Raw genomic sequence first — 286 nt, forward strand, 5'->3', positions numbered from 1 at the left:
CAGATTCCTTGAGTGGGATTTGGTTCCTGCTTCTCTCTCTCTCGATCTCGATCTCGATCTCTCTTGAGTGGGATTTGGTTCCTGCTTCTCTCTCTCTCCTTTTCTCGTCTGACCTTAAGTACTAATATGATTCTTGCGATCCGCTCAAAACCCACAAGAAAATCAAGTTGGAATGTGAACACTCTGAAAAAGGGCGAGTTAAAATAAAGCCTAGTACTTTCCTCATTCATTGATCATAGTAAGGAGCATCTGGTTCTTCACACTATATAAAGTGCTACAACGAGAT

Source organism: Rhododendron vialii, chromosome 5a, assembly GCF_030253575.1.
Source record: "Rhododendron vialii isolate Sample 1 chromosome 5a, ASM3025357v1".
Classification (NCBI taxonomy): domain Eukaryota; kingdom Viridiplantae; phylum Streptophyta; class Magnoliopsida; order Ericales; family Ericaceae; genus Rhododendron; species Rhododendron vialii.